This window comes from Poecilia latipinna, unplaced genomic scaffold (assembly GCF_001443285.1).
Source record: "Poecilia latipinna isolate Pla-1442-1.1 unplaced genomic scaffold, P_latipinna-1.0 Scaffold3788, whole genome shotgun sequence".
NCBI classification, from domain to species: domain Eukaryota; kingdom Metazoa; phylum Chordata; class Actinopteri; order Cyprinodontiformes; family Poeciliidae; genus Poecilia; species Poecilia latipinna.
In genome coordinates this window covers 6,759-22,303 of record NW_015116404.1, presented here as the reverse complement: position 1 = coordinate 22,303, position 15,545 = coordinate 6,759, and the positions used below count along the sequence as shown (strand labels likewise).

At 39.7% G+C, this 15,545-nt stretch overlaps 1 long non-coding RNA gene across 1 annotated transcript; it reads left to right on the top strand.

Annotated features, from left to right (window-relative positions):
- The first annotated feature begins 3,751 nt into the window (after positions 1-3,751).
- On the top strand, positions 3,752-15,175 carry LOC106941645 (uncharacterized). Its single transcript, XR_001423427.1, has 3 exons — positions 3,752-3,762; positions 4,926-4,931; positions 14,859-15,175. It is a non-coding gene; the product is annotated as an uncharacterized LOC106941645 (long non-coding RNA).
- The last annotated feature ends 370 nt before the right edge of the window (positions 15,176-15,545 follow it).

Below are 15,545 nucleotides of genomic sequence, written 5' to 3'. Positions count from 1 at the left end.
GTTTCTGGAAGGTGATATCGCTAAAACAAATGAATAAATAAATCTGCAGCCCCATTTAAAATGGTACAGTAAATGAACCAGCGACAGATAAGAAACCTAGCCCTGACCATTGCCGTCCTACGCAGTTGTTTGATTCTCATCTCCCTTCATTGCCCCGTCTGGGATTCCTCTGGTAGATTTTCTACAGGGGCCTATCAGCAAACAGAAGAAGTTCTGAATGATGAAATTGATTTTCTGGTGTTTTAGAATTGTAGTCAGTCTGTAGTTTTAGCAATGGGAGCAGAGGAAGTGAAGGAAGTCGTTCAGTCCATGTTGGTCACACTTCCATGCACGGCCGCCTCTTTCAGATCAGCTCTTCTCTCTGCACAGTGGAGGATGGTTGTCTACAGTGCAGGTAATTTCCAAAGTGTCAAACTGGTGCATTACATGTGTCACAGGCAAACTTTGGGTAAAATTTCAAACTTCAACACAGTCCACGCCTCCAGGAAGCCATCATTTCTTAATATCTGAGAGTCCAAACCCTGTGGATGAAGCGAAGCGCAGAACATCGATTGGCTTCTACCAGGTCAGGAGAAACACAAGTCAAGGTACAAGAGTATAACTGCTGTTGTTGATGTGCTTCTACAGGAAACAGAATGATGTTTCCCATCCATCAATTGTCTGCCACAAATAAGAGATCAGGTTGCTGTTCAAGGAAGGAAAGCAGGTGATCTTTCTCCCCAGTGGCAGTCAGCTCAGTGTGTTCCAGGACAGAAGGTGTTTCTGTCTCCACTGGCGAGAAGTGCCTGGGAAACCTCCACAGGGAGGCATTCACAAGGCATCCTGATTAAATCATCTCAGCTGTGGTGTTTGACGCACAGCTTTTTCATTTTGCCTTCGCCGTGTTTAATAAATAATGACAGTTTGGAATCTGGATTTGTGCAGTAATTTAGAACCTCGCATGGATCTGTCCATTTAACTATGTCCTGATGCGTCAAACATTAGAGCTGTTTTCTTGTTACTGTTGCTATATATGTGCTTATTGCAGCTGCATACCAGCTGGTAGAGTGATCAGTTTTATTTTATTTAACATTTATTTCATCACAGAGATCAGGAATCTATTTTTCCAAGAGAGACCTGTTGATCTTTGTAAAAGGATCTGTTGGATTTCTTGCCAGTGTGTTTCATTCTGCTGTCTGGTAGTCACATTCTAACACTGACAGAAAAGTCTTTACATAAATTAAGTTAAAATAAAAATGCCCCAGCCGTTGAACACTGCCGTCGGATTTGGCTCCAGCCTCTGGGGTTGGTGGACATGCTTACTGTTTCTCCACATGCAACTTAATTTTGTATATTTTACACATATCCATTTGTATCTATAGTGATTTGCCTAAATGCTTATTTTCATTTTGTGCCAGGGTCAAAGTCAGTTTGTGCTAGTTTAATAAACTGTTTATAGATTCATAATGTCTGCTGACCAACTTAGATTTACACCAATTCTTATAAGTATGGTTCTACTGCATCAGCATTGTGGTTGTTGTTTTTTGTTTTGTTTCAAGTCAAATTTGGACTTTTTGCATGTCATCATCTCCAATGACTCCTTTGTGTTTGAGTCAACTAAGTTTTTTACACAGAACTTGTCCATTTTGTTGGAAAACTTCTTAGTTTACCAACTGTGAGACGACAAAGCAGTTGGAAATGCTAACGCATCGGACAACAGGAGGTTTTTTCCACAAGTTATTCTTCACCTCACTCTTTGAATATGTATAAAGACTTGAGATATGTATGTATGTATTTGTGTATATATAAGTGTAATTTTATTTTCCCTTTTTCTGAACACTACTGTAGAAATTATTACATATTCTATAACATCTAAAAAAAATGAATGAGATAAAAGCGTTTTCTATGGTTGCGTTTCATTTTAGGACTTTGTAACAATTAAAATTTATCTCCCCCCCAATTAATGCTAATGTAAGCAAACACCATGGGGTCCCCAGGAGCAGCCACAGGTCATAAACTCTGTGTTCATCTGTGTAATAGGAATGGTGTGTGTGGGTGTGTGCTGCTTTGGAATCAGGGAATGAGACTCTGCTGTTTGAGTTGGAAAAACTCCCACCATCCACTAGCATTTACGCTAAACTCGGCAGCTCAATGCTTGGGCAAAAAAACAAAAAAAAAAAACAAAAAAAAAAACAGCTGTGGTGGATGCTAATAATGCTAATGCTAATGCTGCTTAAACAAATGACACTATTTAAGAAGCATCCATAAATCATTCTCAGTGAAAGAGGAGTTGAAAGTTAAATCAAATCCATTTTAAGGCACAGGAAGCCTCCGTCCATGTTAGCAAATATCCGTTATTTAGGGGTTTAACAACAAAAGGAGCCAGATTTCTACAGCGAGGATTGGCCTGAGGCCTATCAGTGACAAGTGGAATTGGCTTAGCGATTGAAGCCAACCCTAAGGACTTTCCTCTTAGCTACAATCAATGGCAGCAGACAGGTCGCTGTGTAGAGAAAAGTAAAAGCTGGACAGAGAGGAACCATATCTCGGTTTCTCCTGCCTGATTAGAGGAACGTGGATCCGCATTCCCTTGCTTAACATTTCTGTGACATGTTACACAATACATGTAGCTGTAAGCCTGATGTCACATGTCGCCCTGCTTTCTGTCCTCAGGCTGTTGTAATGAGTGGTAATAAAGATGACCTTTTGTTTGCTGGGTTTCAGAGTCACGCTTCGCCAGACAACAAGTCCAGTTCTGTGGTTTTGTTTTTCAGCTGAATGTCTAGCCATGTCAGTCCTGTTCGTCTGCTGGACGCTCAAACCATGACCTGCTTCTTTCTTCTTTTTTTTTCTTGTAGAAACAAAATTACAACAATACATCATTTTGTGTATTGCGTTTTCACACAAACACTCACCCTCCCCACTCATCACTGAAGTGAACAGTGGGCATACTCTGTTCACAGATCATGATGCATGACATCAGAACGCAGGTCAACATAAGACCAGCCTGTTCTATGGCATATGAACATTTGTGTTTCTGTGCGACACTTAAAGCAGCAGCATGGTGTTTTCAGAACACATCGTGCCATTTTAGAGCTCAGTCAAGTAACCAGAGAGTCCAGAGAGATGAAATTATTATTTATTTGTTTACTACTTGTTGTATTCTCCAGATTTTTGGATCTACTTCTGTATCCCTTTTATTTTCCAAGTAAAAACAGCTTCTTTTAGAGGATGGGTGCCCAAAGTGTGGCCCTTGGCATGCAGTCAACAATTGTGAAAATTACAAATTTGGTCTACCAGTTCGCGTGGTTAACACAGATGGACACTTTGATATTTTTTTTTTCTGGCAAGATTATTTACCCACAAATTACAATCCAATTGGAATGAAAAATTGTAGGTGCAACACAAAATATATATTTTTAATTAAGCACAGGATAGAATCTTTAGGAAATGCAAAATGCTTTTTATTTTTTTGGATCAATATTATTTAGAAATCCCATTTCTTAAGCAATCTGACCATGTATTAGTTTATCTTAAGTAAAATAAAAATAAAAATAAATTTACTTTCACGTTTTGTAATTGAAATAAAAATAAGTACTTCTAATTTGACTATTTTTTTCCCCACAAGGCAAAAAGGTTCAGACAGATCTGTTTTAGAGTTTACAGCTCAGTTAGTCAGTGATTTATAAACCAACAACATTATTTTAAAGTCTATTCTCTCAGTGGAAGGACTTTGGATCTGGGGTGATGTGCTCCATCTTCCTGGTTTTAGTCAGAACACCTGTGAAGTTGTGGCCACCACATCACACAGACAATGTGCAACAAGCAACAACAGCTGAGAGCTTGAAAAACAACTTGTGCTTTTTAGAAGCACTTCTGAAAAGCACCTAAAACGACTGCTGAGCTCCACAGTCAACACACCGGTTATCAGTGGAGGCAATCAGGTTCTGGACCAGAGGACGCCCAGCCGCTCGTCAAACAGCCCTTCAGTGCTTAGTATTCCCTGTTGGTTTTGTTTTTGTCCAGTGTTCCCTAATGATAATAACAATAAAAATAAACAGCAGTATTTGCTGGGTTTTTTTTTTTCTGAAACAAGCTACTGCCTCAGGTAGGATGAATAATTGCAGAAGAGAAATTAGCAGGGCTGCTCGGCTATGAACGCGCCAGGCCGCCCACCTGCAGGCATCCTTTGAAGCATGAAGCGACTGAGTGAAGGATATCCTCTGCAACATTTATTTTTATGTATTTTATTTTTAGAATAAATTCAGCCAAGGATGCATAATGCTGACGACACGCGTCCATGCACCCAGTGTGACGCTGAGGCCGCCCATGTCATTATGTTCGTCACGTGGGTTTTAGTTTTGACGTTCTTCATGTTTTGAATTAGCAAAACATGAATCTGATCAAAACCGTATTGACTTTCGTTCCACAATGTTCTGATATTTAGCGGCTGCTTGAAGGAGGCCAAGGCAGCTTGTTTGTTTAGTAAATACAAGAGGGTAAAAATAATCTGCTACGAACATGTTCTATGGTGAGAAAAAAATACACAAAAAGAAACCTGAAGAGAGGCTTTTTGAGCATTCTTGATGCCAGTTTTTGGAAAAAATCTACTTTGCAGAGGGCTGAGGAACATTTAATTTTAATGGAGGTAAGATAACTTCTTCAGAGAATCACATGAAAGATGTAAACTCCAAACATGCAAACATGAAAAACAAATGCAGGAGAAAAAGAAGGTGTAGTCCTAGAAGACAGAAGCAAAAAAAAAAAAAAAGGCAAATAAAAAATACTGCAACCAAAGAAAGTAGGTAAAAATATTGATATGATTATGTAGATGCAAGATATTATAAAAGTTAACATCTTCAAATCTTTGAATGAAATGAAATGTGACCTTTTTCTTTCTTTCTCCAACTTCCTTCTGGACATTCCATTAAATCGTCTTTATTCAGGGTCTGGTCCAAAAGGCTTTAGTGGTTGACTCCCCCTAGTGGTCTGGAGCACTTCTGTTTTGTAGAGTTTTATACTTCCTGTTGTTGTTGCCTCTATGTCCTACAATGCAGTATTTTTTGTTGCATTTTTTTTGTTGCATTTTGTTTTTCTTTGTGTGTGTGTGTTTATGTGTTTTGGACTTTGCATCATTGATGTCTGTACTCTGAGTTTCACCATTTTTGTCTGTCGGCACACATACGTCTTAAGCCTCATTTGCACAGATTTGGTTTTCAGTGAAACCGGAACATTTTTTTCTGGCGGCTTGTTTAGATTACAGTCTCTGACGCCGGCGATGTTTGAAACCGGGAGTCTAAACTTTTCCAGAACAGACACAGAACACACACAGCAGGATGAGGTGATGGTCTCATGGTCAAAATGCATGTCCATTTGAACGATGACTTAAAATCGCAGCGCCATCAAGTATTCTGACATAAGAACTACAGCTGACTCAATGTGTCCAAACATGGACCTTTTCCCCAAATGATTTTCAGCGGTTTCCAGACAGTGTTCTGGATTAGTCAAAGCTTTTGGCTCATTGCAAAACCCACAGGTGGTGTTCACACAGCTTTCAGAAATTAAATAACCATATGTGTGTATTATTTTCTGCAATTACACAATTATTAAAAATAAATAAATAAAAGCTCAACAGAATACAATTTTGAATTTCATACACTAAATTTCACCAAGTTTGTAAGTTTTACAAAGCATGCTAAAAAAAAAATAAAATAAAAAAAAATAAAAAATTAGTGTTTCTACTTAGTGAACATCCGAGTCAGCCAGTGTTATGGGAGTTACTCATGTAGTTGTAGTCACCTTCCATCACAAAGACCCAAAACATTAAGTCAGAGATACAATGGTACAACTCATAATCATGTGTTAGAGTGGCCTAGTCAAAGTCAGGACCTACGTTTCCTTGAGAATCTGTGGCACGGCTTGAAAATGTATGATCACAGAAGCTCACCATCTAATCTGACGGATGTTAAGCTATTTTTCAAATGTGTTTTGGCAAACACTGTCAGCACATACCCTGCTGCTGCAGCAGAAGACCAGAAGTCGGCCTCTGTGGTACGGAGATCTGAGGAATCTCACAGAAGATATACTTTCAGCATCTTTTCTGCACAGCAGCGTTGAGACGTGTGAAACACCAACAGTCTTCCATGTAGGGACTTTGACCAAATGTTTCCTGTTTGTCCGTCTCTAACATGGCGTTCAGTGGCAGAGCCAGGGCCACTGTTGAGCACAGTCAGGTGGATCTTCACATTACCATGATAGAGTGGGCCTGGGGCTGTGAGATGATTCACACACATGATAATAAGCTGCTTATATAAACACTATTGTCATGCTTCAGCTGCAGCAAACGAAAGGTAAAACCAGATCTAAATGACAGCGAGAAACGTTTTCGTCAATCGAGTCCTATTATGTCCTGCTCTGCTGCATTTCACACACTTCCTGTGCTTTTGTTTTACAACCTGAGACTAGACCGAGATTAAAACGTCTAAAAAGTGACGCCTAAGCAAGTACAACAGCAAACAAATGTTTTTGTATTTGTTTTAATATTTAAAAATGTAAAGATTACTAAAAAAAAGACCAGTTTATAACTTAATTACAGCTCCAAAAACTCAAAAATAATTCCACTTCTAAATATAGAGTCAACACAGCATGTGCCGCCCATTCAGCTTTCACACCCTTATTCAAGCTGCTTGCTGCTAAACTTGAGGGTGTGCATTTTAGCACCACACAGACGCTGGTAACACAAGGTAAAAATAGCAAGAGAATTAGCACTCAAAGTGTATGGTCGGCCTTACAAACATAATGTATTGTTTTATCGTATACAGCGGTCAGCAAAGAAGAGTTTGGAAAATCGCACTTGAAAAGTGAGTCAAACTGACTTAGCTTAAAATACAGAAACCAACATCACTGCACAAGCTGATATCTATAGGGTGGTCATTATGTTTATTTAGTTTGTCATAAATGAAGGAAATGGGGATTCATATTGCAGAGTCATATTTTTTAACTATTTTATTATAACTAGCTTTGATTTTATAGTGGTAATAAGCTTTTATTTTGGTAGTCTAATCAAAAATGCATGTAAATTTGCATATCAGTTAAATATTTAGCATACAGGTAATTATTTAGCTGGCTTTATATTTAATTTGGAGATAAATATAAAGCTAGCTAACTCTTCAAGGCACACTGGCCTGCATGTTTTAGGCATTTCCTTGCTTCAGTCCAGCTGATTTCAATCAATGACTGATTAACAGGCGTTTCCTGAACTGCAATCAGTTGAGTCAGGCACATTAAATCAGGGAAACCTCTAAAACATGTAGGACAGTGTCCCTTGAGGACCATGGTTGGGAAACACTGAACTAATTATTTGGATATAAAGCTAGCTAACAAAATATTTAGTTTGAAGCTAAATATAAAACTAGCTAACTCAATATTCAGGCTGAAGCTAAATATTTAGCCTACTAACTAAATATGTGGCTTGGGGTTAAATATTTATTTGGTTAAAGAAATATCCAGCTTGCTAAATAACTTTCCGTTTTCTTTTTTTGTTTGTTTTGGGACATTTTAAAAGTTTGTTCAAATTTTTGCATGACATTTGAATGGAAAACTAGCTTATTGCTACTCAATTTCAGACCTCCTCCACGTAAAAACACATTTTTGTTACATAATTCTGGGAGCAAGTAGTTAAACCTCTCAACCTCTTGACCTGACCTGACCTCTCTGGTGTGTTCAGTGTTCACATGACACTCATACGTTTGCTAATGATCTCTGACAAACCTCCAAGACCTTCAGTAAGCCAGCTGGATTTGTGCTTTGACTAAATTGTTAAGTTAATGACTTCCTAAGACAATTGGTTGCACTGGATTCTATTCAGGACTACAAAAGGTAAGCTGAATATGAAACGTTTTATCAGTTTCCTGACACTTCACAACCATGCTCTATCTTATACTGGTGTAAAATTTACGACATAACGTCACAAAATGCGGGAAAAGGACTCGCCTAGCCCCAGGTTTAGCATCCTTTTATTGCCGTCTTTCCAGTCAACAACCCTCTCCCCTCAGCTCACTGAAATTTCTGCTGCTACTTGCAGCAGTCCTGTACTACATTCGCTCTTGTTTCAGTGTTTGCTTTGGTAATCAAAACTGTAAGTTGTAGAGTAAATAACCGCCTTTGGCAGTCAGTGCCTCTGATGTTATTAACCCTGGCTCGAAGCTCTGAGTTGCACCTGAGTGATGTAACAGAAACGAGGCACCACTGGCGCTCTGTTTTATTCCTAACACATGTATTCCCTTCTACCTGCACATTTAGCGATGTATCGATGTAGTTGCTGTCTTCAACTAAATGTGGTTGGTAAAAACACAAATAACTGAAACTTCTTTGTTGGATAACAGTATGCAGCACCCTGACCAGAGGTGTCATTTCTCTCTCTCTCTCTCAGACTGTTTGTGATGGCACTTCAGCCAGGCAGCAGAGTAAACTGTGCATGATTCAACAGTGCATGACAGAAGCATGGAAAAGGGAAGCAGGGTCTTGTGCGTGCACACACACACACACATTAGATACCCAATTACACCCACAGGCCCTCATGGGTAAACAGTGCTGTGTGTGCAAATGGATTTCTGTGAATCAGAGTGAGCTCCTGGTTGACCTGTTCAGGAGATTTGAGTGAAAATGAGAGAAACTGACATTTCCTCCATGGAGAAGCAACAGTTTCTGTGCAGACGGATTCCTGAAAGCTGCCTCATCCGTCGTCTTATCAGTACCTGTTGCACTCACTGGCCATTATGTAAGGGCTGCCCTTACTGTGCACCAACAGTGACCTTGTTTTTAGCATTAAAGACAGACCCACCCCCCTCATGCATTTTGAAAAAGACCTGCTCCTGCATGACTCTAACCACAACAGGAAGGACCAAAGCAGAAGCTGAAGTAAAACAAAAATTAACATCGATGCAGTGATGAATTCCCCCTGCTAATGAGGAATCTAATTAGAACGACCTCCGTCCCGCTGAGACGCAACACGCCGCGCCGTCTCTGCCAGGCGACCCTTCTTACCCCCTTCTTAGGCTTTTTTTTGGTCAGAACCGTGACCCGACGCGGCTGCGGCCGAAACTGGTTACTTACAGAAGAGCAGAGGTCATCTACAGCCAGCCAGAAGGATGGAGGGATGACTTGAAGGCTCCCCGGGGAGCAGTGGAGAACAGGTTTCCCCTCGTCTTCTGGGCTGTCACTCACAGTGTAGATAGATCCACGAGACGCAGTGATGGGCAGGTAGACGTAGGGAGGAGGGAAACAAACAACTCTGTCTGACTGTTCACCCTTTTCACCCTCCCTCCCTCCGTGTGTGCGTCCGCTTGTCCTCCTCTCAGAACGCCGAGTGTCGGCTCGCCGGCCAGATAACAGGAAAGACTAAATAAAGGCGCAGATTCACAGAGGAGGGAGCTCAGCGGAGCAGAAACTGCTCCTCTGGAGAGCTTTATAATCAGCCCATGGCTCCTCCTCCCCAGCCTCCCGACTCCGCCCCGCCCCCGTTGGTATGGTGACGGCCTATCAGCTTGCAGCAATTCTGCAAGCCACCCCCGCCCCCTCACCAACCCCCGGTGTTGACAGGGCCGTCACATGAACAGGAGACGTCTATGAAAGCATGTGTGTATGTCTGAGGGTGAGACGGAGTGTTTGTTAAGGTCTTAATGCAGAGCCAGATGAGTGTCTGTCGGTGTGTACATCTCCGTCAGGTTTAGAATGGATGTAATGTGTGTGTGTGTGTGTGAGTGTGTGTGTGTGTGAAGCCTGTGGGTGCACATAGCTGCAGATATCTGTGGGTGTGGGGTGTGTGGGTGTTTGTGTGGGTGAGTGCATCAGCAGCACTTGTTGCCTCTCTAGGACCTTTTCTGGTATAATCATCCCCATCAATGACTGCTGAGCTTTTGGGGACAAAAGCCAGATGAATGTGATGGAGCTTCATGTTTAGGGCTGGATGTAGCATAGGAAGGTTCAGGCTGGGATGAGGTCTGGACTAGTAATGGTTAAGGTTAGCTGTGGTGAAAAAAATTCTCATAGAGCTCCTCCTGCTGGTCGACAGTTCGTCTCTTGAGATCAGTTGTCCCAGCTGGACTGTGGTGTTAATACAGCAGTTGCCAGTATTAATACTGTCAATAATACCTCCAGTCATTATTGACTTTAAATGTATTGGCACATTTAAAGGAGCCAGTACATTTCTTGTTAGAGATCTTCTTTAGACCCTAATGGCAGGCCTCACGGGATAATATCCACACCTCACCACAAATTTGTTTCACTTTAGTTTACTTTGTCATCACTTCTCTAAATATATTACTAATTATCCAGCCTGGTATGAGCCAGCTCCTTGTTCTACACTTTGCTTCGTCCAGAGGGTCTGAGCTCTTGGCTGTTGAGGAATTATTGCTTCCTGGAGGTGAAGGACTCTGTTGAAGTTCTACATTTTACATAAGACAGATGTAAGGTTTACTTATGATGTTTGTAACGTGCCAGTTTGACACTACGAAGATTATCGCAAACTGCCAGCGCTGTAAACAACCATCCTCCACTGTGAAGAGAGCAGAGCCGGTCCGCACGAAGCGGCTGTTGATATTAATTCAACATGCGGCCGACACGGACTGAACGGCTTTGGTCACTTCCTCTGCTGACATTGTTAAAACTACTGGCAGACTACAAAAAAACAGCAAAGAAAATTGACGTCATCATTTACAACTTCTCCTTCTGATCACTGATTGGTCTGATTGAATCCAAGTGAAAGCCCAGCCTCAGCTGTAAGAGATCTGAATGGAGCAGAACAGCCCAGGGAGACAATGGCCAGACTACTGATTATCCAATATATTGTTCCTTTATTAATTTATTTTTCCATCACACTTTAGAGTGTTTATATGAAGTGCACACATATCAACACTGCAAGGTTAAAATTCAGTTTTTTCTTGAATTAATATCTTCCTTTGTTTGAGTTGCCTGGTTGTTTTGGTTTCTCCTTCCTGGCTGGCAGGAGGCGGGGCTAAGGGCGGAGCTTGAACCCCATGTTTCATCCTGAAGTGCTGATTTGGAGTCTCATTCATTGTTTTATGGTTATTTTGTCTCCTCCTTGTGTGTCCACAAAGTTCAGCTAAACCAGTATTTCAGTTAACTTGTGCCTCATTCCAACAGGTCAGTTTGTTTTATGTCTGCTTGAGGTTTTGTTCGTTTTTTGACTCTAGTTTATTGGCTTGACCTCTATTATTGGGTTTCCCGTTTCAGTGTTTATTTTGCTACTTATTTTTCATTCTTTTGGGAGTAATTAAAAATCCACTTTGTGAATTAAACACCTGTGTCCTCCGTGCTGGACTGCTCGGTCCCTGACACTAATAACCATGATAATCAAGTTAAAACTGTAAAGATGTCGGATTGCACTTTTTATGACCTATTTGCTCATGTCAGTCCCCAAGGATCCTACTTGTTTTTCTTGAATTATTGTTTGTCTTGCACTAAAATAACAGCTGACAGTAATAATGAAAAAAACAAAAAAGAAAATTGATTGTTGACAATTATAGGACTCCATGACCTTGGGGTTCAAACTGATGGGTTACTGTGGGGGAAATAAAGTCAATACACTGTCCTAATAAAGACAGGAATTCAAAGTGTGTGTGAGGTTGCAGAGTGTATGTTTGCCTTCCCTTAATGAGCCGTGGAACATGACTCCATCAGTGCTGTGTTTATACCTGGCTAGATAACACGGCTGCTGTAGATTATTCCATTAGCACAAATTGAATTCAACAATGCAACAATGACAAAAGCAAGCAGCTGCTTATTGTCTGGAGCAGACAGAACGCAGGGTTGGAAATGTCCGAATCCGTTTTCTGCTAGCTGGTTCACTTAACTTTCTTTTGAAACTTCCATTTTAGATGCAGAATCTGTCATCAACAGAGTGAACCGACCCCCACTTGTTTCTGTTCCCTCATAGGGAGTATTTCTACTGAGACCTTTCTGGAGGCGGAGAGAACAAGAGACAGATAAGCACAGCAGAACATCGTTTCTGTTGGAGGAGAACTGGCTCTCTCTGCTGTCACTTTGCGTTTGAAGAAGCTGCCATCCCATTGTCTCTTGCTTAACGTGTTAAACACAGATTAACAGGTCAATGGACCTTTCAGACACAGGTATCTTTATGCTACAGTCACTGGAGACACCCTCACTGCACTACTGAAACAACAGCAATAAGAAGACAGTTCAAAGTGATTTACATCAAAAAAACATGAAAATCAACAATTGAAACATTACATTTTGCGAAGAGTCATTGCTACACATCAAAATTTGGCTTAGTGTTTCATTTATAACGGTTCAAAAGTATTAATACCAGCACCAGCCGCTGGACCTCTGTCCAATTAAGCCACTTTAAAGGAAATGAATTATTCTGTAGGCACCATGTTTAATATTTTTTTATCTATTATTACTTCATAAAAGTTAGTTTTCATTTAGTCATTAAAAACCTATATCCCACGGATATAGTTTTTAAAGAGCCAAATCTTGAAGATCACAGTTGATTCATCAAAGCATCAAAAAGCTAAAACATCGAAGCAGGTGAATGCTTCACATAGACCCTGTAAAAGATAAGGAACTGTGGAATTATGCGACAGGCATAAAAAACATTAACTTAACACAATCAAATCTAGAACGGTAAAAAAAAAAAAAAATTAAAAAAGCAATATTATCAAAACACTAACTGTATAATTATAAATGTCTTAAACAGGAATAAAATCAGAACCTACAGGGAAAAATAAAATCCGGTTAACTGGTTGAGCTAAAAGCGGTATCAGTTTTAAATACCACTAAGAGCGTTTTAAGATCAGTTTACTAACAGCAGCCGAGGCTTGCTGTGATTTGACCTGGTCCTCATTAGCTTCCTAGAAGGTAAATTCCAACGTAGCTGCAGTGACTCAATCTTCAGTCATGACTGAAACTCCCATTTAAAGTTGAAAATTGAGGTTGCCGAATATTTTGTGAATAAAGCTAGCAATTAAAATGTTAATTAGATCAACTGTCAGATACTGCCTGGTTGATGGATGTAAAACTGGAAATATTTTACAGCCTAAAACATCAGCAATTAATTCTGCACATCTGTTTGGCAATAAAAACGTCACTTCAGGTTTGTTTTTCTGCCTCTGCCAGACACGTTCTACAGCAGGAATATCTTATAAAATGTTTAGGATTAAACTCTGAAGAGTGCAAAAGTCTGACCTGCACTGTCATAAGTTGGTATCTTATTTTGTGTTACAGTGAGTTAAGCACGACAACAAACAGCAGCAGTAAGGCTCAGGCTTTCAAAGTTGCACCAGACCGTTTCTGGATCGATGCCCAAATCAAGCTAGAGATTTTAATCCATAACAACAGCATGATTAGAAACATAAACGCCTCATAAGAGCTGCCAGGCTGGTGGTTTAGGTTTGTTTTTTATGAACAAAAAGAAGAACTGCTGAGACAAAAAGGTCTAGTTCAAGATGATTATAGGACCTAAAGTAAAACCCCCAAACTCATTACTCAACAAAACGTAGCTGCCTTTCCATTCCTAATGTGAGCAAAGCTTTTTAAATATTTCACTAATGTCGAAAAAACATAATTTCGCCTTAAATTCCATTAAATAAGAAACCTCATTAAAATCACACGTGATTACACTTGTTCAAGCGATAACTCTTTAATGACAAGCAGTGCCGTGATCCTCCAACTACTTCCTGTCGTGACTTCTTTGTGGTTTACGCCAGTGGCAACAACCAGTTATTGATCATGTGACTCGTTTGATGTGAAAAAAATGTTGCCATTGCAGATTTGCAAAATAAACCAGTTCTGATGTGACCAAAATAAAAACCCTACCTCATTTTAGCACCAAAACTTTTTATTAACTATTTGGAACATTTTCATTAAGATGATTTATTTTCAAAGTGACAAAATGTGCATCTATCTGTTCGATGGAGGCGGAGCTACTGTTGACTCATTCAGGCCCAACTATCACTGAAAACTAAACTGACTCAGTTGTTTTGGATCACTTTCATTTGTATTAATTTAGCCATTTGAAGGCTTCTAGGTTTATTGTGATGAGCGAATTAAAGGCGGCTTTATGGATGCAAAGGCTTTAATTTGCAGTAATGTATTTTTTAATACTTTATATGATAGTTGCAGCTAATTTGTGAGATAAAACCATTCTCATACTTTTCACTGACAGATCTATTTTTTTCATCAAACACTTCAGTTTTCTTCAGCTTCTCTTCCTGTTCAGATTGACTTTTAGCCTCCATGTCTGAGCCGATTGGCTTCTGGAGTAAATAACCAGCAGATGTGGACAAATATCAACAGCAAAACCAAAGAGACTGAAAGCATTAAGATTGTTTGAAAGAAGCACCAGCAGAACTACAGATGATCCAGAGATTTTATTACTGGAGATAGATTTTAATTTGAGGTGTGAACAAGTGGGGAAAAAAACGTTGAGTTGTTACTGATTCATCAAAGTGCCGTGTTAATGCCACATCGGTCGATGTAATGTTTAATTTGAACTCTTTTTATTTTTCAGGTCTAATTATCTTTACTAGTCAGGCCCAGTTCAGTAATTAAATACCTGATGAATCTTAACCAAACAATAAGTAAATAGTTTGTTTGTACAGGATGTTTGTGAGCATGAGCCACTGGGTCAGAGGTTTATCAGTCAGCAGCAGCAGCAGCAAGCTGGCTGATGTTTCCAGGTTACTTCACTGTCTCTGTGTCACACAGCATGACAGCAGGGTTGAGGTGTATCCACACACCCACACACCCACACTGCTTTACAAAGCACACTGCTTTGTAAAAAAAAAAAAAAAAAAAAAAACTTATTTGGTAAAACTGTCATCACCATTTCATGGCAGTATACAGGGCTTAAAGTAAAAAAAAAATCCTGAGCCTGAAACTTATAGTGGTGATAGAAATTAACTATACCGTTGCTATTGCCACAGTTTAATAAAAAGTGTCTTTGAATAGTGCAAACAATTGCTTCTAACAATACAATTAACAAGCTAAACACTCAAACTTAAATAAGACTTCAGTACATTTCAACTCAAAACAAAATGTAAAATGTCTGTGCCCTAAAGGTTCGCCTTACAGGCAAAAATCCCTCAACATTAAATAAGAGTCCTTTCAGTCAATGTTTTTGCAAGTAATTTAGAACATGCAACATTACCAACGAAATCAGTGTTTCTCAACCTTTTTTGGGCCAGCGCCCCCCTATCCCAGATTCAGGTCCCTCCCCCCCCACCAAAGAATTTGTAGGCTACTTTGCACTGACTATTATTTTATTATTAATATTCCTATCACTATTGTAGATGTTTTGATTTTTATGCTTGTTTCTGTATTTATCATCAAAAATAATTTCCCAGAGAACAAAAAACTCATGGGAATGGAAATTATTTTCACAGGCGTCTATGAAAAATGCAATGGACATTCAAGTTAAAATCAGTATAACAGCAGCCAATCAGAGTGGAAAAAATATTCTTATTTTGTGCCATTTTCTAGTTGTTAAATATACCCCAAAATGACCAGATAAAAGATGTTCAACA